This window comes from Pongo pygmaeus, chromosome 10 (assembly GCF_028885625.2).
Source record: "Pongo pygmaeus isolate AG05252 chromosome 10, NHGRI_mPonPyg2-v2.0_pri, whole genome shotgun sequence".
Classification (NCBI taxonomy): Eukaryota; Metazoa; Chordata; class Mammalia; order Primates; family Hominidae; genus Pongo; species Pongo pygmaeus.
The window spans coordinates 118,017,486-118,043,826 of record NC_072383.2 but is presented as its reverse complement, the minus strand read 5'-3'; the positions used below and the strand labels follow the sequence as shown (position 1 = coordinate 118,043,826).

General features: G+C 45.0%; 1 long non-coding RNA gene across 1 annotated transcript; it reads left to right on the top strand.

Moving 5' to 3' along the window:
• The first annotated feature begins 5,856 nt into the window (after positions 1-5,856).
• LOC129010839 (uncharacterized) lies at positions 5,857-25,198 on the top strand. Its single transcript, XR_008493066.1, has 4 exons — positions 5,857-5,902; positions 7,049-7,445; positions 23,288-24,251; positions 24,342-25,198. It is a non-coding gene; the product is annotated as an uncharacterized LOC129010839 (long non-coding RNA).
• The last annotated feature ends 1,143 nt before the right edge of the window (positions 25,199-26,341 follow it).

Sequence of the window (26,341 nt, the reverse complement as noted above, 5' to 3'; positions counted from 1 at the left end):
CTCGGATCCAGAACAGACCCTCTCCTCATTGTCTACAGCACCAGCAAAGAACAGGCCGCAGCTTTTATGCTGAGTCTACTGAAAGTTCCGGGATGATAGAAGGGAAGGAGGCATGAAGTGCTGCTCCCAACTACTCCTGGAGGCAATGTGCTCAGAGCCCAGGGCCCTCGCTGGACACACACGTTCACAGAGCATGCGCCTGGGTGGTCAGGGCAATGAATTTCGTGGAGCCCATGCCCACCACGGCCCAGTCGAAGGCCTGTCCAGTCGAAGGTCTGCCTCTCTGCAGCCTCATTGTCTGACCTCATTCCAGAATGCCGGCAGTGGCAGTGGAAATTTCCACTCCCTTCAGGAAAAATCTGGCCCTATTGTCAGGGGGTGTGCTGCCCTGGGGCCCTTTGTATTAGTCAGGGTTTTTCAGAGAAACAGAAGATATGCAGTCTCTCTCTCTCTCCTCTCTCTCTCTCTCTCTCTCTCTCTCTGTGTGTGTGTGTGTGTGTGTGTGTGTGTGTATCTCCCTATGTAGATTTATAATAAGCAATTGGCTTACATGATTATGAAGCTGAGAAGTCCAGACTCAGAAAAACTGATGGTATAATCCTATAGTTCCAGTCTGAGTCCAAAGGCCTGAGTACCAGGAGAGCTGATGGTTTAAGTTCCAATCTACATCCCAGTTTGAAGGCAGAAGAAAACTGATGTCCCAGCTTAGAGACAATCAGGGAGGGAGAGAAAGAGAGAGAGAGAGAGAATTCTTTCTTTCTCAGCCTTTTCTTTTTTAAAAAACTTTGTATTTATTTATTTATTTATTTGAGATGGGGTCTCACTTTGTTGCCCAGGGAGAGTGCAGTGACACAATCATGGCTCACTGCAGCCTCTACCTCCCTGGCTTAAGTGATCCTCCTGCCTCAGCTTACCAAGTAGCTGGGACTACAGGTGCAATCACCACGCTTGGCTGATTTTAAAATTTTTTTGTAGAGACAAGGTCTCTTTATGATGCCCACATTGATCTCAAGTTTCTGAGCTCAAGTTATCCTCCCACCTCAGCCTTCCAAAGTTTTGGGATTACAGGTGTGAGCCACCACACTGGGCCTCAGCGTTTTATTCTATTCAGGCCTTCAGTGGATTAGAGAAAGTCCACCCACATTGGGGAGGGCTTTCTTACTCAGTCTGCTGATTCAAATGTTAAGCTCATTCAGAAACACTCTCACAGACACACCCAGCAATAATGTTCAACCAAATATCTGGGCACCTTGTGGCCCAGTTAAACTGACACAGGAAATTAACCATCACAGCCTCATTTGTAGTCTGAGCCCAGCTTCCCATCACTGGCACATGGCTCACTCCTTCTTTTTTTTTTTAGAGTCACCCCCACTTTCTTTTCCTCCAAGAGTCATTTTCTGACTCCTTCACCCTTGCTAAAAAATGTCATCTCCAAAGTGCTCATTCCCATGTAACTGCCACCACCCGACCCTGCTATTTTCTTTTTTGTTTGTTTGAGATGGAGAGTCTCACTCTGTCACCCAGGCTGGAGTGCAGTGGCGCCATCTCGGCTCACTGCAACCTCCGACTCCTGGGTTCAAGCGATTCTCCTGCCTCAGCCTCCTGAGTAGCTGGGATTACAGGACCCTACCACCATGCCTGGCTAATTTTTTTTTGTATTTTTAGTAGAGAAGAGGTTTCACCATGTTGGCCAGGCTGGTCTCGAACTCCTCATCTCAAGTGATCCACCCCCTTGGGCATCCCAAAGTGCTGGGATTATAGGCATGAGCCACCATGCCTGGCCCCCAACCCTGCTATTTTCTTCATGCCACTTAGTACAATCTGGAATGCTCTTGCTTATTTTTCCTGTTTATCATCTGTGTTCCCAACTAAAATATAAGTTCTGTGAGGACAGGGGTCTTGTCTATTTTGTTCTTCACTGCGTCTTCTCGTGCCTCAGTGATGGCACAAAGTGGGTTTCAATAAACATTTTTTTTTTTTTTTTGCCAGCTTGGGCAACATGGCGAAACCCCGTCTCTACAAAAAATACAAAAATTAGTTGGGCATGGTGGCACGCTCCTGTAGTCCCAGCTATTCAGGAGGCTGAGGCAGGAGTATCACCTGAGCCTGGGAGCTTGAGGCTGCAGTGAGCAATGATCGCACCACTATGCTCCAGACTGGGTAACAGAGCAAGACCCTGTCTCAGATAAATAAATAAATAAATAAATACATTTTTTAATGAATGAATGAATGAACATGGATTCTTATCGTTCAATTTCGTAGCTTCGTGTGAACTTGCCATTTAACCTCCTCCTCTCCCTAATCCAAGAGACTTCAGCAAAGTGCACAGACATGTCTTGGATGAATGGATTCTTTTTCTGGGTGGCAGTTACAGGAAAGGGCTGAATATCATATCCAAATCAATGGTGATTAACAGAGAAAACCCACATGGAAACAGGAGCCTGTAACCAGGAGGAACCATGGTGGCATAACCCCCCAAGGATTTACAGGAATCCCGGTAGAGCTTTGGAATCTCCTAGAGCATGGAGTGAGGCTTGAGCCGGCTCTCGGGGAACCTGAACACTTCACCTCACTTCTTCCTCAAAGGATGCCGTATTATGTTGGGCTGCTTGGGTAACAAAATACCACAACTGGATAGCTTATGCAACAGAAACTTACTGTCTCACAGTTCTGGAGGCTTGGAGTCCTAGATCAAGGTGTTAGTAGGGTTGGTTCCTTCTGAGAGCTGTGAGGGACTAACCTGTTTCAGGCTTGTCTACTTGGCTTGTAGAAGGCCATCGTCATGTTCACATGACATTTTCCCTGTATGCATATCTGTGTTCAAATACCCCCTTCTTAAACAGACACCAGTCATATTGGATTAGGACCTATTCTAATGACCTTATTTTAACTCTATTATCTTCTTTTTTTTTTTGAAACAGAGTCTCATTCTGGTGCCCAGGCTGGAGTGCAGTGGCACAATCTTGGATCACTGCAGCCTATACCTCCCGGGTTCAAGTGATCCTCCTGCCTCAGCCTCCCAAATACCTGGGATTACAGGCATGCGCCACCACGCCCAGCTAATTTTTGTGTTTTGAGTAGAGATGGAGTTTTGCTATGCTGGCCAGGCTGGTCTCGAACTCCTGAGCTCAAGAGGTCTGCCTGCCTCAGCCTCCCAAAGTGCTGAGATAATAGATGTGAGCCACCACGCCAGGACTTAACTTGATTCTCTCTTTAAAGACCTAAAGGTCACTGTATTTGTCAGAGTTCTTCAGAGAGACAGAACCAATAGGATGGATGGATGGATAGACAGATAGATAGATAGATAGATAGATAGATGAGAGGGAACTTACTAGGGGAATTGGCTCACACAATCATGGAGACTGAGAGGTCTTACGACAGGCTGTCTGCAAGCTGGAGACCCTGGGATTCTGGTAGCATGGCTCAGTCCAAGTCTGAAAGCCTCAGAACCAGGGAAGCCGATTATGTGACTCAGAGTCTGAGGTCAAAGGCTTGAGAACCTGGGGTCTGAGGGGAGAGGTGCTGGTTTAAGTCCCGGAGTCCAAAGGCTGGGGAACTTAGAGTTGCCCAAAGACAGGAGAAAAGGAGTGGATCTAAGTCCAGCAGACAGATAAACATATTTGCCTTTCTCTGGTTTTGTTCTCTCTGGGCCCCTAGCAGATTGGATGGTGCCTGCCCACACTGAGGATGGCTCTTCCCCATCTAGTTCCCACTGACTCGCATGCTAATTTCCTCTGGAAATATCTCTACAGACATACCCCAAAATAATGCTTCACCAGGTTTCTAGTTACTCCTTAATGCAGCCAAGTTGACCCCTGTGGTGTTATGATATGTACTGGTTTTCGTCCATGGTTCCTGGCTCATAACTCCCACAGCCCTTGTTACAGGCTGTTTTAAGAATGGTGGGTGTCGGCCTCATGGGTAGCCTTGTGGGTGGGCCTCTGACTTTCTCCTGTCCTCTTTTCACTCTAATATTCCCCCACCTTTCTGACTGTGGATCTTAAGACCCTCCCACTAGAGGGTCCCACCCTATATCCTAGGGGAAGGAATGGTGATATCATGAAGCTTCCAGAAAACCGAAGAAGGACAGGGTTTGGGGAGCTTCCAGATAGTTGAACATGTGAAAAGAAAATATCTTGGGCCCCCCCAAAACCACTAAGCTAAAGGGAAAAGTCAAGCTGGGAACTGCTTACAGCAAACCTGCCTCCCGTTCTATTCAAACCTTCTGCTCACTGAAATAAATATGTATCTGATGGCCTCCTTTGGAGAGGCTCATCAGAAACCTAAAAGAATGTGACCATTTGTCTCTTATCTACCTATGATCTGGAAGCCCCCTCCCCACTTCGAGTTGTTCCACCTTTCCAGAAGGAAGCAGTGTTCATCTTACGACATATGTTGATTGATATTTCATGTCTCCCTAAAATGTATAAACCAAACTGTGCTCTGACCACCTTGGACACGTGTTGTCAGGACCTCCTGAGGCTGTGTCACAAGCGCGAGTCCTCAACCTTGGCAAAATAAACTTTCTAAATTAACTGACACCTGTCTCAAAGTTTCGGGGTTCACAAACACATGGAGGCTTACAGAGGGTGGTGCCCAGAGGGCATGGAAGCTCTGTACCCTTACCCCTACCTTGCCGTATACAGCTCTTCATCTGAATCCTTTGCAATATTCTTTATAATAAATTGGTAAATGTAAGTAAGTGTTTCCTTGAGTTTTGTGAGACACTCCAGCAGATTAAACAAATCCAAAGTGGGGATTGGGGGAACCCCAACTTGAAGCCAGTCTGCCAGAAGTTCCAAACTTGTAACTGGTGTGTGTGTGTAGAAAGGCAGTCTTGGGGACTGAGCCCTCAACCTGTGGGATATGATACTATCTCCAGGTAGATGGTGTCAGAACTGAATTAGAGGACACCCAGCTGGTGTCCGCTGCTTGGTATGTGGGGAAACCGCCCCCCACATTTGGTTACAGAAGCCTTCTGTGTTGATGATTGTTGTAGTGTGAGAGTAGAGGAAAAACACAGTTTGAGGAGAGTTTTCCCCTACACATCACCTAAAATTAACCGTCACAGTCACACTGTGAAGTACTGTGGGTTACGATTTCAAGCTATACATTTAGGGGGAGAAAACAATTTAACCCCTAACAGATGCTAAAATGGCCACTTCCAAGATGCTCCAGGAACAGTGTGGGGTGTCCTGTAACCCCTAACCCAGAGGAATACTATGATGGATAGATAAAAGCAAAGTATTTCATTGCCTTTATCTGCTCAGTATCCGTCTCCCTTTTCTTGGGTATACACCCTGACTTTTCTTTGAGGACTCACCCCATGATGCCCTTAGCCCATGTGGTTCAGATAGAATTGGTCCCACCGCAGATACAAGATAGGGTATGCTTGCTGGGCACGGTGGCTCATGCCTGTAATCCCAGCACTTTGGGAGGCCTAGGGGGCGGATCACTTGAGGTCAGGAGATCCAGACCAATCTGGCCAACTTGGTGAGACTCTGTCTTTACTAAAAATACAAAAACATTAGCCGGGGTGATGGTGCAGGCACCTGTAATCGCAGCTACTCAGGAGGCTGAGATGGGAGGATCACTTGAACCCTGGAGGTGGAGGTTGCAGTGAGCCATGATCCTGCCACTGCACTCCTGCCTTGGTGACAGAACAGGACTCCATCTCAAAAAAAAAAAAAAAAAAAAAAAAAAAAAAAAAAATTGGGCATATGACCCAGGTCTAGCCAATCAGCATATTTCATCCTCCAGCCACAGTGATTGGTTCCCTCTGGGCACATGACTAAAGCTGAGCCAATGAGACTTAATTCTAGGAGCTGATAGGTTGGAAGCTTAGGAGGGCCGGGGACCATTTTTCCCATGAGAAAGAAGCCAGCAACCTAGAGGCAAACAGGTGAGAGATGTAGAGAGAGACCGAGCCCACTGGCATGGTTATAGCCCCTGAATTGAGCTGTGCCTGAAGGTAACTTTAATGGTGGACTTTTCAGTTACGATACACAGTCCCTTTTTGGTTTAATGCCAGTTCGATGTGGGGTTAAGTGATTTGTAACCCAAAGTGTTCTAATCAATGTAATTGTGCCTCTTCCTCCCTCCTGTTTGTGTACCTCGGTCATTCCAGGAAGCCTCCAGTGGGAAAACTTCACCAAGGAAAAGAAAATTTCTTTCAGCTTTCCTGCATTGTCTCAAAAGAGCCCGTTTTAAAGCCCCAGCGGAGATGCCTGTAATTGGCCAATGAGAGCCAGCAGCCGGGTTGGGGCTGCGTGCCAATAACTAATTCAAGCAGACAAAACTCTCGGGGTTTTATAATTATGTGAAAAGACCTAAGATTTCTGTAAGCCAGGGGTCAGCAAATTAAAATTCTCCCAGGAGCTAAGGGCTTCTGAATGCCTGTTTCTGATAATCTTGTTTACGTCCTGGGGTAAATAAATCTGTCTTTTGTTCTATGTTATTCAACTCTCAGCACTGTTTGTAATTAAAGGGGTGGAGGGTGGAGAAATGAGTGAGTTCTTTAATGGGCTCTGTTCTGGGTCACACGGAGTAAGAAAGAAAAGGCCCTCATGAGCAGGGGTTGGGGTGGCCTGCTCTGCCCTGGGAAATGGTGATAAAACACTGGGCAGCTGTTGATCAAGTGCCAAAGGGGAGGAAATCCATCATCATTAGCGTAATCAATGAGCACAGGGTGAGCCCCGACTGCCTTGTGCTAGGGTTCCCCTGAGATATGGAAAGAAGCAGACGGAATGTCTGGTTTCAGAAGTTACCTCATGTCAAGAATCTCCAGGCAGAAGGGTCACTCACCCTCTCCTTTCCCTCACCTGCGACTCTAGGGGTTGAGGAGAGGACAAAATAGAGCAAACAGAATCCTTCCAGATGGTCAGATAATCCTGGCTTATAACAGGGTATGATAGAATTAGGTTAATGAACACAGAACACAAATAATAACAATAACAGATACCACAGCTAACACATGTTGAGCCAGGCACTGTGTTAAGTGCAATATATACATGATTTCTTTCTTTCTTTTTTTTTTTTTTTTTGACAGGGTCTCACTCTGTTGCCTAGGCTGCAGTACAGTGGCAAGATCTCGGCTCACTGCAACCTTCGCCTCCCGGGTTCAAGCTATTCTCCTGCTTCAGCCTTTTGAGTATTGGGACTACAGGCACATGCTACCATGCCCAGCTAATTTTTGTATTTTTAGTAGAGACAGGTTTTCACCATGTTGGCCAGGCTGGTCTCGAACTCATGGCCTCAAGTGATCCACCCACTTTGGCCTCCCAAAGTGCTGGGGTTATGGGTGTGAGCCACCACGCCTGGCCTATACATGATTTCTTTTAATACTCTCAAGAATTGCTTGTTACAGGCACAGTAGCCTGAATTTTATGGTTGAAGAAATGGACAGAAGTTAAAGTTAAGCAACTTTCCAGAGGCCCCCCCGGTGGGTAAGTGATGAAGCCGGCCCTCATATCCGAGTTCCTGATTACAAAACTGCACTGCCGTCAACTGCATCGTGCCACCTGCATCGTGCCTCCTGCAGCTTTCCTCTGCCCTTTGTAGCTTTTCTACTCTTCCACCTAGTCTTGTCTCGCTGAGTCTCAGGGTTTTTTTTTTTTTTTTTTTTTTTTTTTTTTAATTTGTAAAATGGGGATAACAACACTTTTTTTGTAGCAGGGTGCTTGGATGCCAACAACAGAAATAGACTTTGGTTAATGTAAGCAAAAATAGAATGTAGAAATGAGCCATCAAGCCATGAAAAGATGTGGAGGAAACTTAATGAAATGCACATTGCTAAGAGGAAGAAACCAACTGAAAAGGCCACACATGGTATGATTTCAGTGATGTGACATTTTGCAAAAGGCAAAACGATGGGGACAGTAAAAGGATTAGGGGTTGCCAGGTGTTAGGGCGGAGGAAGGGATGAGTAGGTGGGATTTACAGGGCAGCAAAACGACTCTGCATGGGACTGTACTGGTGGGCACATGTTATTACGGACTTTGAGTGATGATGTGTCAATGTAGGTTCATCAGTTGTAACAAATGGACCACTCTGGTGGGGGATGTTGACAGTGGGGGATGTTGACAGTGGGGGAGGATGTTGGGGGAAGGAGATATATGGGAAATCTGTATCTTCCTCTCAATTTTGTTGTGAATTTAAAAGTCTATTTTTTAGAAATGAAATATATTGAAAGGATCATGGGGAGCTCACGGATTTCTAGCCTCTTTTGCTCCTGTGGAGGGAGACAGGTCCAGCTCCTACCAAGAACTGCCCAGCGGGGGATTTTCCTCCTACAGAGGAAGGGTGTTCAGATGCTGAGTACCCAAAAATATCCCCCCAACCCCATCCCAATAAGGTTTTGTGGTGATGGATGTTTTCAGCACCAGACCTGACACACAGTAAAAGCCCAGTAAATGGTAATTATTCTTATTCTTATTAATAATAATATCCAGGAAGAGGCTGCTCAGCCTGTCTCCATGCCTGTGGTATAAATTCTAGGCCACTCTTCCTGTGGGATGATTTAGACTTCCTTTATGAACAGAGGCACAAACTAAGCCAACATACCCTCGGGACGGAAGGATGCTGGCATGTCTGCAGATTGGTCACTAAAGCGTGTCCTAAATTGCGAAGAAATCAAAACAGATTGCATCTAATTTCTCACTGTTCCAAGCAAGAAATTACCTTTTTAAGTGGAACACCATGACTTTCAAGCTGTTTGCAAACACAGTTTTTTTTTTGTTTTTTTTTTTGGAGTGTTCTGTCTTGGGCTTGGGTTGGCTTTCTTAAGTGGATTGTTTGTTTCTATGGGGTTAACTGGGTTTTCAGAGAGAAGAGGCACAAGAATCCACTTCTCTCACTTCTTCAAGCTGTTAGGAGCCTGGTGGGTCTCATTTCTCTTACAGGTTGTTGAGTGGGTTATGATAGGCAAAACATAGGCTTTGGAGCCACACAGACCTGGGTTCGAATCCTGACTCTACTGTTTGCTGCTGTACAGTAGTTCCCCCTTATTTGCGGTTTTACTTTTCCCAGTTTCAGTTACCTGTGGTCTGCTGCTGTCTGAACAGAGATGACTACAGTACAGTGAGATATTTAGAAGAGAGATAGACCACATTCATATAACTTATTGCAGTACATTGTTATAATTGTTCTATTTTATTGTTAGTTACTGTGCCTAATTTATAAATTAAACTTTATCATAGGTTTGTATTATAGGAAAAAATATGTATATATGTAGGGTTCAGTATTATCCATGGTTTCAGGCATCTACTGGGGATTCAGAATAAGGAGAGACTCCTGTAAAGCCTTGGGTATTCACTTGGCCTCTGTGAGCTCTGTTTTCTCATCTTAAAAATGGGATAATCATTATTTACATGCTAGGGACTTCAGTGTCTTGCAGTAGCTGTTGCTTTTTCCTTCGGCTAATGCTAGCCTGCATGACACCATGTTATGAATTAGAACAATTCTAGCAGATGTACCTGGGGCCAGAGTTTATGACTTGCTCCGTAAGCAGGGCACAGGCAGGATTTTTATCCCTTCCTTATCCACTCAGCTGGTGGTGCCCTTGTGCAGCATGCAACCTGCACAACTCTTCATAGTGGCCCTGATTTTTAACTGACTGTTAAGCTTTTTAAACCTTTCTTTTATTGGTAGACACAGACCCCTTGGCCAAAAAAGATGGGAATATAGCTGAATTCTGACGAAATTATGTGACAATAAACAGTGACTGGCCCAAAGAATGGCCATATGACCCAAACAGTCCAATCACAGTTTTCACCTGGGACTGATAAACACGTGTTGGGAAAAGTTAGCACTCTATGCACTGGGAAAACAGCAACCGTGTTCCTCTTCATATGGGAGAGGCCTGTTTATAGTATGAGTGTCTTAATCTGTTTTGTGTTGCTATAACAATACCACAGACCAGGTAATTTATAAAGAAAAGAAATGTATTTCTTACAGTTCTGGAGGTTGAGAAGTCCAAAGTAGTGGGGCCTACATCTGGCAAGGGCCTTTGTGCTGTGTCATCCCATGAAAGAAGGGTAATTAAGTGCAAGAGCAAGAGGGACTGGAACTTACCACTCGGCCGGGCACAGTGGCTCACGCCTGTAATCACAGCACTTTGGGAGGCCGAGGCGGGCAGATCACGAAGTCAAGAGATCGAGACCATCCTGGCCAACATGGTGAAACCCTGTCTCTACTAAAAATACAAAAATTAGCTGGGTGTGGTGGCGCTCGCCTGTAGTCCCACTACTTGGGAGGCTGAGGCAGGAGAATCACTTGAACCTGGAAGGCAGAGGTTGCAGTGAGCTGAGATTGCGCCACTGCACTCCAGCCTGGCAATAGAGTGAGACTCCGTCACAAGAAAGAAAAACAAAAACAAACAAACCCAAAAAACAAAGCCACTCTTGAAATAACAACCTTAATCCATTCATGAGGCCAGAGCCCTCATGACCCAATTACCTCTTATTAGGCCCCACCTCCCAATATTGTTGCATTTGAGATCAAGTTTCTAACACATGAACTTTGGGAGACACCTTCAAACCATAGCAAAGATGAAATGAGAGATCAACATGCAAATACAAACAGATAAGATAAAGAGAAGTCGTTTCTGGAACCCGTCACTGATGTCAGTCCTAAAGCTCTTCCTGTGATTTTAAGCTCTAACTCAGTTCTCCTCTCAGTTACATTAGCCCAAACATACCCTTTTTGCTTGAGCTAGTGTGAGTTGGCTGTCTGACACTTGTAACCAAAACTGTCCTGATAACTGGGGAGTTGCTAAAAGATGTATTAGGTGTGGAAAATCCTTTGCTCAAAGTGGCACTCCAATACAAAAAAAAATAACGGGGCCTGGTGGCAGGTGCCTGTAATCCAGGCTACTTGGGAGGCTGAGGCAGGAGAATCACTTGAACCCAGGAGGCGGAGGTTGCAGTGAGCCGAGATCATACTACTGCACTCCAGCCTGGGATGACACAGCAAGACTCCATCTCAAAAAAATGAAAAATAAAAAAGAAATCAAAGTGGCACTCCACAAATAATAGCTGTATTATTGCCACACTGTACCACGTGGGAGTCCTACCAGTTTGCTTCTTTGGAGTGAAAGGAGGACGTGTTTTATTAGAGTTGGGATATCAGATATGCCAGTAGCCCTTGATTTCATGCCATGGCGGACATCAGTAATCCATTAGCAGAAAACATTAATTCATAAAGGCTATGGTGTATGGTGTTTTGTTTTTTGTTTTTTTTTTCTGAGACTGAGTCTTGCTCTGTGGCCCAGGCTGGAGTGCAGTGGGGCAATCTCGGCTCACTGCAACCTCTGCCTCCCGATTCAAGCGATTCTCCTGCCTCAGCCTCCCGAGTAGCTGGGATTACAGGCACCCGCCACCACGCCCGGCTGATTTTTGTATTTTTAGTAAAGACAGGATTTCACCATGTTGGCCAGGCTGGTCTTGAACTCCTGACCTTAAGTGATCCACCCGCCTCGGCCTCCCAAAGTGCTGGGATTACAGGTGAGCCACCGTGCCTGGCAGGTGTTTTTAAATTCTTGCCATTTGATTGTTTTTGCTCTACCTGGGAATGGTCTCAGGGTCCTTCCTACTAAGTGCTACAGGCAGTTGCTACTAATCATTTGGAAATGAAATAGGAGATGAAACCAGACATTTTGATTTCCAGCAGTATTTGACAAAATCCATTGCAGTCTATTTTTTAAGCCTCTAACTCATGGAAGCATGCCTACAGAGGTAAGACAATGTTGCTTTAAATTAATGCCAGAAGATAAGGTACTCAGAATAGCACCACAGCAGCCTAAATGGCTAATGAAGTTTGGCAGAAGGTTTTTATGAGCGTGTGTAGAGCATCTGGGTCAAACAGCAAGCAAATTCCCAAAGACACAAGAAAAGATTAGCTGGGCTCCACCATCGTATCTGGAATGAAGCTCATTTCCTTGTAATCTTTTGGGGCTGGGGAGAGGGTCTTGGTGAATATTCCATCCAGAGGAACACTTTCTGGTGGAATAGAAAAAGAAGAAAATAAATTTGAACTAAAAGGAAAGTGTAAAAAATTTCAAAAGTAACACAAAAATGAAGAATGAACACAAAGCTTTAAAAAAGCCTTCCTAATTAATTAGGTTTTCCCATTTTCATTTCCCAGAGGTAATCTATAGTGGGATATGTGTCTTTCAAGATCTCAGTGCCACAAATAGTACATGCTCAACATAGAAAAATCAGAAAATTCAGATAAGCAAACGGAAAGATAAAGTCCCACAGCTCAGAGATAACCAGGGAGAACATGCTGATGTATTTCCTTTCTGCTGTGTGCGCGTTTGTATGTGTGCACGTGTGTGTGTGTGTATATTTTCAGAAGAAATATTTATTCAATGCCTGTCGTCATGTGACCAGCCTTCTGGGAAAAAAGGGTGAGCAAAATCCAACCTTGGCTGCTAGGTCTCACTGTCTGGTTGTTGCAAACAGTTGTGGCCTTTTCACCATTCCAGTGTCTGCTCGGCTTTGTTTTTCCAATGGAACAGTGAGGATGGCATAGGAGGCTCCTAAGAGGGATGCATCATCTCCAGTGTGCACATTTCCTATGCACAAAGTCCTGTGTAAAGTGCCCACAAGAACTCTAGGATATAGTTCCTATTGTACAGATGAGGAGACTGAGGCTCCGGGAGGTGAAGTCACTTGCCCAAGGTCACCTAGCTCATAAGGGGCAGGGCTACCATGCTGGTTTTCCTGCCATAGCCCTCTTAGGAATAGGCCAACCCATGTCCACAGAGAAGTGGGGTGAGCTCACAGTTGCAGATGGTGGGAGGGATGGCATAGCACAGGGGTTCAGAAAAAGCCTTCAGAGTTTGATAAATCTGGATTTGAATCTTGACTCTGCCACTTCTAAGTCCTGAACCTCATTTAGCTCATCTGTGAAATGGGGGATCATTAACCTATTTACCTCATAGAGTGAAGGTTAAATGGACTCGTGTGTGTGAAATGCCTATAAGAGCTCATGACAAGGTAATTGCTCAGTAAGTATTACTGGCTGTTGTCACCATGACTGTTTCTGGAAAACCATGATTTAGGGAGACTTATATCTTCCTGGTGGGATTAGGTGACACCTGCTCCCCCCAGGGACTATGGCTCTGTTTCTGTTTCTGATTGACTTGGGCACGGGTTGCTGGCACCATTGTTCCTGGAACTTTGGAAAAAAACAAAAGTTGCTCCATAACCCCACAGGCTTCTTTTGTTGCTGTGACAATGGAACTGGAGAGGAGGTGGGACTATGGGGACAATTTCCCTGAGGAACATCCTAGGTGGGCCTGACCCACTTGCTTCCTTGGCATGCTAAGCACCTTCTGAATTCCAAAACTCTCCTGCGTTCTGGCTTTGTGCTCTGTTCACCCCTTTACCCTTTGTCTGAAATTCTTTTCCTCTCTTCTCTCTGCTTACCTGATTGGAACCCTTCTGGTGCCTGGCACAGAGCCTAACACTCAGTCGGTGATGGTTGAAGATTGAATTAATGATGGAAACATTAAAGGCCTGGCAGATAGAGTGAGCTGGGGAATGTCGAGGAAGGCACTTCTCTGGGTCTCAGTTACCATCTCTGTATAAAAAGCATAATAATAATACCAACCTCTTGGGTTATTGGGAGGATTAAATATATACTCTATGTAAGGCGCCTAGCACAGTGCTCAGTAAGTGATATCTGCAATGGTTGTTCCCGCTCACCTCCCCTTTTTCCTTTTTTGGGGACTTTCCACACCAGAAATCCAGTTTTCCATGTGTGGTCACTTGATGGAGTCAGACAAGAGAAAGATACTCTTTTCGGTTCTGATTCCTGCCCCAGTCCTGATGCCTAGGGCATGATATTTAGACACCTCCACTTGCAGCTTCTTCACCGTCACAGTCCTGTCTTGCTTCCTTTCAGCCTTGTCTCTAACCACGGCCACTCACAAACCCTGCGACGGGTCCCTCCATTCCCCCCGAAACACTCTCCTCTCTCCTGTGTCTTCTATAGCTTATAGAGTTCCAAAACGGTTAAACAGTAAGAACACAGCAGGACCCCGTAGCTACGCTGGGTGGGGCATTTGATCAGAATTCATGAAAAGTGTCCTAGAGTTGGTTCCTTTTGCCCAGCAGAGCAAATCTGATCAAGCTCAGCCTGGACATAATGTTGGCCAGCAGCTGGGAAGGACAGACCCACTGATTTCCTCCCCGGGTAGAGTGGGGATGGATGAAAGTGGCCACGTAAGTAAGCTGAGTTTTCTAGCCACCCATCCATCTTCAGAGCATTCCTATGTGTGAGGATAGTGTTTTTAGATCACTTTACAGATCCATTTTACAGGTTGAGCAACTGAATCTCAGATAAATTACTGAGTAGAAAACTGATTTGGAGGAAACTGGCATGAAACGAAAGGGGCAGCTATTCTCTTTGACGTTTTGGAAATGTGTGAAAATGCTACACTTGCCCCATTGGGAACTGGGATGCCAAATTTGATTTCAGATACAAAGCTCACATGTCACGCAAGATTACCTTTCTCAGGACCCACTGGGGGCAGAACTAGAGCATGAGGAGACAGCAGAAAGGACAAGAAAGGAATCTTCTTATCCGATAATGAAAAAGTATTTTCAGCTCTGACTATGTTTACAGACTGTGTAACTAAGGATTTGTGCCAAAATTCGGAGGTGTCTTCAGTATATAAATGATCTGGCAATGTTTGCAGTAAATTCTGTAAGAGAACCAGAGCCGTCTGAACATAACTGAGGAATTGAGAGGATGTCAAAGGAAAATAATGATGATGATGATGGTGATAATTACTATTTTTCCGGGGGCCAGTTATCATAATCAGCATATTTAATTTAAATGTAGTTCTGCTTCTCCAAAACTTGAAGGTAGATATTTTTATTTCCATGTTTCAGATGAGAAAATTGAACTTCAGAGAGGTGAAGCGACCTGCCTGAGGTCACGTAGCTAGTAAGCGACGGAGCTGCAATTCAAACCCTAACTTGTATGAGCTTAAAGCCCACTCACCTTCTGTTATATTACCTAGGCCTTGGATTAGGTCCTAGGGATTCAAAGATGAGTTGAGACACAGTCCTTGCTCTCAAGGAGCTCTGTGTTTTACAGAAAAAGGAGCTAGCTCAGCTAAAGAGTTCCCTGTTGAAATGTGAATCAGGTATAAATAAAACAGCTCATCTCCATTACCCTTCGGTAAAGAAAGAAACCAGTGAATGCATAGGTTGTGTGTGAATATCCCTTCGTCTTAGTTCTGATTTTATTTTTTTTGGCATCTGCATGAGGCGTTCCAGGGCACTTTCCCTAAACCCCAAAGGAACAGAAGTTCTACCTGTGTCTGTACTGTGCCTGGGACCTGAGCTCTGGGTGAGCAGTCCTCTTTGCATTATGATGCTGGTGCAGGCAGCAGACAGTCTTCACTCCCACCCCAACTTCCCTTCCCAACCCACCCTGATGTTTAGCTTCAGAAAGACAAATTAGCAAATCTCCCTCTCGAATTGCTGTCCAACAGGGACAAGAAAGATGCTCGCCCAGGAGCCAGCATCGTGATCACAACATATGCAGTTTTCCTGTGGCTGATGACCCAGCAGTGGTGGTGTGGAGGGGCCCCTCATGCTCCACTCTGGTATGTAGACCTTGCTCTCAGCCACTCATTTTCTCCTCCTGAACTGTCCAGCTCAGGGCTGATAATCAAGTGCAACCCCCTTGGCATTTAGCTCTGAAAGTCTGGTTTAACCTTCACCTGCACAACAGCTCATAATAACAAGAGCAACCACTTGTTGAGTGTCTTTTGAAGGCTTTCCATATACAATGCTTATTGTACGCTTTCTCTAAATAGCCCGTTTATTGAAAGAGCAAGGCTGTGGGATACAATCATAAAGCTACTTTTGTTGCCCCCTCCCCTATTGTTGTGTAATCTCAGGACCGGTCCTCTCTGCCTCTGAATGAATGTCAGCCAGGCCCCTTTGCTACAAATTTGTTATGTGTAGGTAATAAAAATGTCATTGGCATCTGCGGTCCCCCAAACCGCTTTAGTTCAGTGATTAATGTGTCCAGTCCAGTACAGGGTCACGCCTCTGACTTCATTTTCTCAGACTTGCTTCAGGCAGAAGCTGCAGTGGGAAATGGGAACCGTCAGCTTCGTGAGTTTTCTCTAAAAGAGTGGTAATTTTACCCTCTAATCTCTTCCCCAGCCAGGCTGCCCTTGCCCGTTTAAGGTTGGTAAGGGCACAGTGGGAAGAGACAAGAGGTAGAAAAAGGTCTCGCTTAACTGGGACTGCTGCTGTGAGCTGGGTCCTACAGTATGCCAGTCTTTCATGGGGAGTTCGTGTGAACTTTGAAACTCTGTCTCCATTGGCTTGGAAACACAAGATCTTCGTAGGCATTAGAAAAAAGGGATCAGACACAGCCTCATGTATGCTCAGCTTGGCAAATGGATGCTGTCTTCTGCAAGTTAGAAAAAGCCTTTCCCGGCCGGGCGCTGTGGCTCACGCCTGTAATCCCAGCACTTTGGGAGGCCGAGGCAGGCGGATCATGAGGTCAGGAGATTGAGACCATCCTGGCTAACACGGTGAAACCCCGTCTCTACTAAAAATACAAAAAATTAGCTGGGCGCGGTGGCGGGAGCCTGCAGTCCCAGCTACTTGGGAGGCTGAGGCAGGAGAATGGGGTGAACCCGGGAGGCAGAGCTTGCAGTGAGCCGAGACCGCGCCATTGCACTCCAGCCTGGGCGACAGAGCGAGACTGCATCTCAAAAAAAAAAAAAAAAAGCCTTTCTCTAGGTTTCTGCAAGCCCACGTGGGTATGTACATCCTAAGAGCAGAACATGGCTGGATGTCTGCAACACTCTTGAGTGAGAGCTTTTGTTCAGTGCACTGAGGACACGTTCATCTTCAGGGACCCTGTATGCACATCTCTTACCTGTAGTTCTCCGGCACTGGAGCTGCACAAGCTTCACATTCCAACTGTCCAGTCACGCATGACATCCCCTCTGGCCTTAGTCCTTCATGGCCCACCTGCACAGAGGCTCATCATACCTGAGAAGATCAGGCAAAACATCTTTCAAATATCCCTAGGTCAGCTTGCTTGTACATGCTCTCTCTCTATCCCCTGCCCCCCATGGAAAACACTGGTCTTTGCTGGAAGTGCAGCTGCTTGCCAAATTGAAGCCCTCTTCAGCTATCCCTGGGCCCCTTCGATTTCTCAGGTATGAGTCAGACTCCAGTCCGCAGGGTTCCCCAATCATTAGGGGACAGAAATCAAGCTCTCCAGGGCCTCTCTGCAAAGCCCCTTTCATTAGGCTTCAGGTGGGAGGAGTGCACCCCTTCTCTCCCCTGAGAGATGACAGTTGGCTTTTCTGCATTAATATGGTGCCTGCTGATGGGGCAGTGACCACTTCTACTGCTGGTATTAAAATGGGACACATTGTCTCAGTTTGGACTGGGTCCTGTAAGACAGCCATCCCCAGGCTTTTTGGCACCAGGGACTGGTTTTGTAGAAGGCAATTTTTCCACAGATCAGGTCAGGGGGTGGTTTTGGGATGATTCAAGCACATTACATTTATCGTGCACTTTATTTCTATTATTACATTTTAATATATAATGAAATTATTATATGACTCACCATAATGTAGAGTCTGTGGGAGCCCTGAGTTTGTTTTCCTGCAACTAGACGGTCTGATCTGGGGGTGATGGGAGACAGTGACAGATCATCCGGCACTAGATTCTCATAAGGAGCACACAACCTAGATCCCTTGCATGTGCAGTTCACAGTAGGGTTTGTGCTTCTATGAGAATCTAGTGCTGCTGCTGATCTGACAGGAGGTGGAGCTCAGGCAGTAATGAGAGGGATGCAGAGCAGCTGTAGATACAGATGAAGCTTTGCTCACTCTCCGCCTGCCCACCTCCTGCTGTGTGGCCCTGTTCCTAACAGGCCATGGACCATTACCAGACTGTGGCCTAGGGCTTGGGGACCCCGCTCTAAGAAAGCCAAGAACAAAACAGTAAATGCCAACTCACCCAATGCTCCAGAGTGAGGTCCAAGACTCTCAACATGACCAGCAAAGGAGGTGGCCAGAACTTGTTTCATGTCCCTTTAGCCTTTCCTCTAATTTGGGGGCATAAGAGCGTTCATGTTGAAGTGTGGAGAGGGGAAGAAATTGGAAGGGAGATTTTTTAGGTAGAATTGATGGAGTTCTGTGACATGTTCTCTCCCAAAACTGGCAGTAGAAGTGGTTAGTGCCCCATCAGAATTTATCATAGCAACCCTGAAAGGCCAAATGCCATCTCTCAGTATTGTCATCTCTGTGCTTGGGGGCTTTCTCTGAAGATGAGGAAGACTGGTCTGCCCATTCCCAAGGAGACCAGAAGTGCCAGGGAATTAACATCTTCCGGGAGAAGCCATCAGCCAGTGACTGATGGGAGTTGGTATATAAAGCTCCGAGATCCCTCACTGCTGAGTTGGAAGCACATTGAGGCATGTATTCTGCATGGTTTCCCAGAGTTCCTAGGAAGTTATTTTTGATGCCCACCAAAATGGTAGTTGGCTTAATTTTAAAAACCTTTTATAGGTTTTTTTCTCTTCCCTGACTCTTTTCCCCCATGATATGGTTTGGCTCTGTGTCCCCACCCAGATCTCATCTTGAATTGTACTCTCATAACTCCCATGTGTTGTGGGAGGGTCCTGGTGGGAGATCATTGAATCACAGGGACAGTTTTCCCCATACTGTTCTCATGGTACGGAATAAGTCTCATGAGATCTGATGGTTTTATAAGGGGTTTCTGCTTTCGGTTCTGCCTCATTTTCTCTTGCTGCCACTATGTAAGAAGTGCCTTTTGCCTTCCTCCATGATTGTGAGGCCTCCCCAGGACGTGGAACTATGAGTCCATTAAACCTATTTTTCTTCCCGGTCTCGGGTATGTCTTTATCAGCAGTGTGAAAACAGACTAACACATCCCACTCCCCGCCCAAATAAAGTACTTGTACTCAAATCCTGATCTCAGGATCCCTGATATGGTCTGCCTGTGTCCCCACCCAAATCTCATCTTGAATTGTAATTCCCATAATCCCCACATGTCATGGGAGGGAACTGGTGGGAGGTAATTGCATCATGGGGTGGTTACCCTCATACTGTTCTCATGACAGTGAGTGAGTTCTCACAAGATCTGATGGTTTTATAAGGAGCTTCCCCCTTTGCATGACACTCACCTCTCTTACCTGCTGCCGTGTAAGACATGCCTGTTTCACCTTCTGCCATGATTGTAAGTTCCCTGAGGCTTTTCCAGCCATGAGGGACTGTGAGTCAATTAAACCTCTTTCAGTTATAAATTACCCAGTCTTGGGCATTTCTTCATAGCAGTGTGAGAATGGATGAATACAATCCCTTTCTGGTGGAACTCAAACTAAGACAAAGCCCTGTTATTCAGATAATACCTTTATTCCTAGCACATCGCTAATCCTTTCCTAACTTTGCAAGATGGGTTTCTTTTTTTCTCCAATGAGGAAGCAGAAGATCCATATGACTCCAAAAATATGCTCTTTTCCTCACACCACTCTGCTCCCTAGCAGTTGTAAGCCATTCCCTCCAGCCAGCAGAATACAATTCTTTAATTGGCCACCCATAGCCTCTGTTTAATCTAGCACTTTCTTGATGTTCAGAACCTTGGTTCTGAATAATTTACTCAATGCTATTCCTCACTGTCCCCTGCATCCTGCTTTTAATACCCCCAGCATCTAGTTTCTGTTAGCCCTCTGGATGCAACGCTGGATGCTGTCTCCCTGGCCCTTGACTTTGACTCACCATCCAGCTCCATTGCCCTAGACTTGTCTTGAGAAATACTCTTCCTAGTTGGACTGAGTTCCAGGACTCCTGGTCTTGGTACTATCCACTATGGATGATGTTCTGCTTGGTTCATATCATGGCTGTCCCTCTATGCGCTAACAATTCCTATCCTCAGCTGGAGCAAAATGAATTTTTATCCATTGCTTAAAATTTGAAAGCACATCCAGGAAGTTGGGCATACTAGCTGAGCAAGCCGAGTGCCTATCAGGAGAACTTGGACACCACTGCTGGGAATTGGCTAAGTGGGAAGATTTTAATTGTTCCCAGGCTTGTCGCATCCACGTAATTTTCTCTAACGAGCACACACAAAGCAACAAGAAGAGGTGCGGGATTGGATGGCAATTCAATGCCTCATAATGCCAGATGAATTGCAGCGCCTGCTCCATAGTATTGCACTTGCCGATGTCTGGGAGACAGTCTCCATGGATGCTAATTGAATTACGCTGAAACATAGAAGGAAATTGTCAGCCAAATTGCTGCCACGCTGCCGAGCTGTACCTCGCTCATGCCCCCTGTGCTGTTTCCTGCTGATTCAGCAGCACACGGCAGCTTGTCTAGTTTGGGAATGACCAGGGGCTGTGTTCCACTTGGTATGGTTCTTCAGGCAGACTTCCCATCTTAGACCTCCAAATAGAGAAACAATTCCTTATTACACTTTTCCTTTCCTCCTTTCACTCTGGCAACACCTCTTGTTATTTATTCATCATCAACAACAAAAATATATGATAAGCTTAAGAGAACTATATTGTTCAACTAGTAAATCTTGATTGAGCATCAGTTAAAGACTGAGAACACAGCAGGGAACAAAAATGGGCATAAATCCATGACTTTAGGAGTTTACGGTCCTGTCTCACTTTCCAACGAGGGAAGATTATTGGGTCAGTTTCAAGGCTTTCTTTGCTTTCTAGAATCTGGATAGTGGATAAATGTGAAAACTCAAAAGAGATAGAAAGGCTCAGTAGATTCATAGGAGAAATTGCTGCATGGGAAGAGAAGACTAGGGAACACAAGTCAGGGGTTACGGCTGGGTTTGGAGATTTTAGGGAGTTTATAAAAGAGAAGAGAAGAATGTAGTGGAGCGTTTTGTGGGGAACACAATGAGAAGAAGGAAGTGCATTTTAAGCTTTGCTCTGTTGTGTGAGTGGAATGCCTCTGTGCTCTGTGATATTTTTTAAGAGACTTCAGTAATTGCAGTTTTTTTTTTTTTTTTTTTTTTTTAGATGGAGTCTCACTCTGTTGTCCAGGCTGGAGTGCAGTGGTGCAGTCTTGGCTCACTGCATCCTCCACCTCCTGAGTTCAAGTGATTCTCCTACCTCAGCCTCCTGAGTAGCTGGCATTACAGGCGCGCACCAGCATGGCCAGCTAATTTTTGTATTTTTAGTAGAGATGAGGTTTCACCATGTTGGTCAGGCTGGTCTTGAACTCCTGGTCTCGTGATCCACCCACCTCAGCCTCCCAAAGTGCTGGGATTACAGGCATGAGCCACCGCGCCTGGCTGTAATTGCAGTTTTAAACTTGCTTAAAAAAAAAATCAGGCAAAAAATATTTATTGAATGCCTACTATGTTCCAGGTATAAGATAGATGCAATCTTTTCCTTATCTGGCATGTCGTTCCAAGTGAAAGAGGACTGAATACTTGATAGGTACACATATGAGAAGGATGGAACTTCATCTAGGGAGGCCGAGAAGCCTTCGCTGAGCAAATGAGATTTCTGTTGAACTCTGAAGGATTAGGAGTTTGTCAGGCAAAGAGACGCGGGTGGGGAGTACGGACAGTTTCAGACACAAATAATGGCTTTTGAGAGGGATTCATGGAATGAAAGAATCCAGTTTATTGGCCAAAGCTGTCCCATCAAAAGCAACAATGCTGCGAACTTCTCCACCAGACTCTTCTCAATATCTAGTTTCTAGTTTCAATGAAATTGAATATTCTCGGGTGAGTTCCTGCAATGTGGGCCTGAATCTGTCTTGCTCCCAACCTCTGCAGCTGATTCTACCCCTGCCACTATTGCCAAGAAAACAAGTTGAGATAAAGCTGATGGTAGATGGGGCAGCGGGCGGAAATTGCTTTTCAGACTGACTGTCTGGCTGCCATAATGGATGTTTCTTTAAATAAGATTCTGTGCTATGGTGGCTTCAAGGCTTTATATTTATTAGGCACCTACTGTGTACCCAGTTCTGTGTCAAGTCCCAGGAAACAAAAATGAATAGAAGACGTGGTTTGGTTCTTGCTAACTTCTGTCACAACTGTAAAAAAGGCTTTCACAGTGTCTTAATGTCCTAAGACTATGACAATGTTACTTGGTAGGTGATTTCCAGAGCCGCTTGGAGAGGTCAGACAGACCTGAGTTGGAATATAGGTTCTACCCAATAATAGCTGTGTGACTTTAGGCGAGTTAATTCTCCTGTGCTTAAGTTTTTCATCTGTTAAAATGAGGAATATAACACCCACCCGAAAGGACTGTAGTGAGGCTTAGAGATAGCCTGTGTGTCACTCACCTGGTGAATAAGCGGGACTCTGTTGAGTGTGAGAAGACACCCTCACTGTTTTCTCCACTGTCCATTGGCAAGGCCTTGATGAGTTGAAGCTTTCTCTGCCCGTGGGTAAAATTTTGAGCAGCCTCCATCACTTTGCTGGTTATTCCTGGATAATAAAATGTCTTGAAGTCATTTTTCTCACAGAACAGTTCTGTGTCAGTAATTAAAATGCCTGCTCTTAAGTAATGGTTAAAACTCCGAGTTTCATTTAAAGTTAAAGCTTCTTTCAAACAAACCAACTGTTTTTTTTTTAAAGACATTTCTGAAATAATTGGAGAAATTTGAACAGTAACTGAATAGTAGATGAAATTAAGGTATTCTTAATTGAGTAATGGTACATATGATATGTGGATATTTACACTGAATTACTAAGGATGAAGTAAGGTGGTGTCTGAGATTTGCTTTTCAATAACTAGTGGTTTGAGGGTAAAGGGTTGGGGTATAAGTGAAACAAGAACGATCATGTTTATTTTATTATTTTTTTGTTTTCCTATCCCCTACTTTTATAAATGCTTGAAAACTTATATAATAAAAGTTTGAAAAGGATTTTAAAGCATCTTTCCTAAACAACCTTATATAACTGGCATGTTGTATAGCACATAAGTCTAGTGGGTATTGTTTATATAATATACATTGTCAATCTATGTATTTATTATAACAGTTCTTTGACCGATGGCAGTGGTGTGTTGCTTTAATAAAATCAGCATATTTATTATATTGGTAGATGAACTTCTGTGATAACCCCCTAATTATCTTCTCCTTCTGGTATTCACATCCTGTGTAATCACAACCCCTTGGGGCTGGACCTAGTGACTTTGTTCTGATGAATAGAATACAGTAAAAATGATGGAATGTCACTTCCAATATTAGATTATTAAAGACTATCTTTTGTCTGGCACTACCTCTCTCCAGCTTTTCTCTCTTGCTTATTCTGAAAAAACAAGCTGCCTTGTTGTGAGTTACTCTGTGGAGAGACCCACATATTAAGGAACTGAGAGCATGACCAATGGCCAACAGCCCTGGAGTGATTGAATGTTTCCAAAAACCACTCACATGAGCTTGGAAGAGGATTATTCCCCGTTCAAACCTTCAATTGAGACTGCAGCCCTGCCATACCTTGATTGCAACCTGGTGAGAGATCCTGAGCCAGTGGACTCAGCTCAGCTGTGCCTGGATTCCCGACCCACAGAAACTGTCAGATAATAACTGTTTTAAACTACCAAGTTTTGGGGAAATTTGTTATGCAGTAATAGACAACAAATAGATTATATAATGACAAACTTCAGATAAATGGAGGTACAGTTCTTGGAGGGGACACTTTTTTTTCTAGTTCAAACAAAGAAGTAGTATCAGTGTGGGTTAGCAGTAGCCTTGGTCACCCCTCTCTCAGCTCAGATGTTGGGGAAGGGGTTTGTGGTTGGCTTCCCTAGGTCCTCACCTTTTCTCTGATTGCTAGCCAAAGGCCCAAGGGAGCAGAGGGAGGAGAGGTGAGGGCAGATAATGGCTCTCTTGACCAGTAGTGTCACAGTTTGGCATTGGTGCTCTCTGCCTGGCAGGTATTTAAAGTTCCTTCAGGTTTGGCAAGTGATAAAAGCTGAGTCAATTCTTTGAGGTGTATTGTGGATTCTTTGAGGTCCCTGTTAGTGGCGTCCATGCTGCACAGTCCCTCAATTGTTCACCTGAGAACTGTGTTCAGGTGGGGATTCTTCAGTTCCCTTCTTGTGGTGCCTCTTTCCCAGATCCCATGCCAGGTGGTAGCTGTGAGTACCTCTTTCTACTCCTTTCGGGTGAGATGCTTCTAAGACATCTCCATTCCAGTTTGTGCACATCTGCCTGACTCATGGGAAGCTCATGCATCCTTGGCACCTGGATCAGGGTAAGTCCTGCTTCTAGTGCTATCCTCAATCCTCATCCTGAGATCTTGATAGACTCCAGCCATGGTCTGACTAATCTATACATTTTTCAGGTCTCAATCAGATGCCAGTCTCCCCAGACTTCAGGGGATTCACAGCAAACTAGAGATATTTCCTGTAAGTTCCTCTCACCAGGCAAGGCTGTGGTCAGGAGTCATTGCCTCTCTCCTCTTCCAAGGGGACTGAGACTAACTTCGTACTGGACTACTTTCTCCAGAAAAATCCTCTCACCAGTTTCCAACTTCAGTCTTTTCAGAGATGGCCGTTGGACCAAGAGTCAGAAAACTATTCCCATTTAGACCCTTTGCAAGGTTGGAAATGTCAGGTATTTGAACATTTCATTTTGTTTTTGGCCCGTGGAGCCTCAGCTGAAACCAAGACCCAAATATTCCATTTTAGCATCCTGTTATATGCATACAGTTGCTGTTCAATCCGTGGTGCTTTGTAACTTTTACATTGTTGTGGGAGATTTACTGCATTGATGGAGCTCATCGATGGTATCCACACTCTTTGCCATGGCTTGTTAGCCCCTCTCATCAAGGGTTGAAGTCTATTTCCCAATCCTTGGATTTGGGCTAGTCTTGTGATTGCTTTGACCAACAGAATGTGGCAGAAGGAACATTATACCTTTTCTGAGCCTGGGAACAAGAGACCCTGAATGATTTTGGCCTGTCTCTTGGAGTTCTATTGCTGTTCTGTGAATAAGCCCGTGGGTGGAATGACAGACCACGTGAATAAGAGCAGAATCAGCTCAGTTGTCCCAGATATGCGAGAAAGCCCCACCAAGATCGGCAGAGCCACCTAGCCTGACCACAGAGACATATGCAAACCCCACCAAGCTCAGCTCAGATGATCAGAACTGCCCAGCTGACCCACTGACTTGCGAGTGAAAATAATCGATGGTTACCGTATGCTGCTGAGGCTTTGTGGTTGTTTGTTATGCAGCATTATGGTAACTGATACATTGTACTGGGTAGCTAATGAGGGAGTGTTTTTTGAGCAGAGGACGCTCTCAAATATCAGGTGACAAAGCTGACTCCTGGCTTGGCCTTGTCATCCATGCACATCCCTTCCGGAGGAAGACTGTTTTTCTTTTCCTTAGGCACCCTCAGCTTCAGCCTGGATAGATTCCTCCTGGGCTTGTCAAAACTTTCCAGAATGCAGTACAGCAAACAGGGATTCCTCTGGCAGCTTGTTAGGATAATTGAAATGTGGGTGGAAGCTCATTAAACTCCCCTTTGTCAACATTCTTCCTTCCAGGCCTGGAGAAGCTGTGAGTTCTGTCACATCCCATTAGCACTGTGTCTGGGTGGTTTCCACACCTTTCCAAGCAAATCAAACACACAGGGTCCACATTCAAGGGAGAAATAAATTTACTCCCATGGAGAGGGGTGTGTTTACGGAAATGTAAAGACATGTGCACATCAGGCTGGGGTGGATGATGAGAAAGAGAATGGGAAGATCTAAGAATGCTTTGGAAGTATAATATATACAGTAGCTTGCTGCTCCATGTATTAAAAATCAAGCATTTGAAGTCTGTTCTGAACATCCTCAAGTTCCCTTCTATTCCTATCTCAGCGGGCCCCCTACAAAACGCTATCTTTATGGAAAAGATTTTGGAGTCAAAAAGACTTTTGTTCAAATCCCAACTGGGCCCTAGAAATAATACTACTAATAATGTTAACTTGTATTGAGCATGTTTTGTTTGCCAGGCTCTGTGCTGTGAGTTTTATATAGAAAAAAATCTGATTTAATCCTAGACAGGAAGCTCCCTAAGATCAGGGGTGATGCTTGTTTTTTTTATTTTTAATTTTCGAGACAAGGTTTTGTTCTGTTGCCCAGACTGGATTGCAGCAGTGTGATCATGGCTCACTGCAGCCTTGACCTCCGAGGCTCAAGCGATCCTCCTGCATTAGCCTCTCGAGTAGCTGAGATTAGAGGTGTGTGCCACCACACCTGGCTACTTTTTTTTATTGTTTATTTTATTTATTTATTTATTTATTTATTTATTTATTTTTGAGATGGAGTTTCACTCTTGTTGCCCTGGCTGGAG